This window comes from Palaemon carinicauda, chromosome 8 (assembly GCF_036898095.1).
Source record: "Palaemon carinicauda isolate YSFRI2023 chromosome 8, ASM3689809v2, whole genome shotgun sequence".
In the NCBI taxonomy this organism is placed as follows: Eukaryota; Metazoa; Arthropoda; class Malacostraca; order Decapoda; family Palaemonidae; genus Palaemon; species Palaemon carinicauda.
This window is the reverse complement of record NC_090732.1, coordinates 53569540-53570145: the sequence shown is the minus strand read 5'-3', so window position 1 is coordinate 53570145 and position 606 is coordinate 53569540.

Here is a 606-nt window from a genome sequence, read left to right as displayed (position 1 = left end):
GTCATTATTTGTCAACTTTGTAGATTTTGATTTTTCACTTGGAGTTTGTAATGGAAAATTGTATCTAATTTTCATTGAAATGAAAAATTATATTTGTATTATTGTATGATAAAATTATTCTGTTTGTATTTGTGAAAAATTTTTGGTTAATGGCCCCCAACTTTTTGCTAGGCAGTGGGATTTGTTATTTGTATACTAAAAATATATACACTGCATTACAAAACTTGTGAAAAAGGCTCATTTATTTCATTTATGTTAATGTAAAAATGAAACAATTCATTTTATTATATACGTTGATGTAATTGTAACGCGAAAATATCGCTCTGTTCAACAAGAGTTCTAGATTCTACTTCGTCACCAGCTGTCTGACGCGCATGAGCTATATTACAAGATATTCGAGAATGGGTCTGTCGCATAGCGTCATGTTGCGTAATGCTTCTCGTCTGTCAGGAACATTTGGGAGTGTTGGTTCCCCGTATACTGTATTAAGGACAGGTGTCGAGCGAGAGGAAGGAGACCTGACCAAACACTACTTGTGAGTAGAGACATTTCAGCTACATCCACTGTGACATGGAATTTGTAACTGAACTTGCAGCTATATGATAT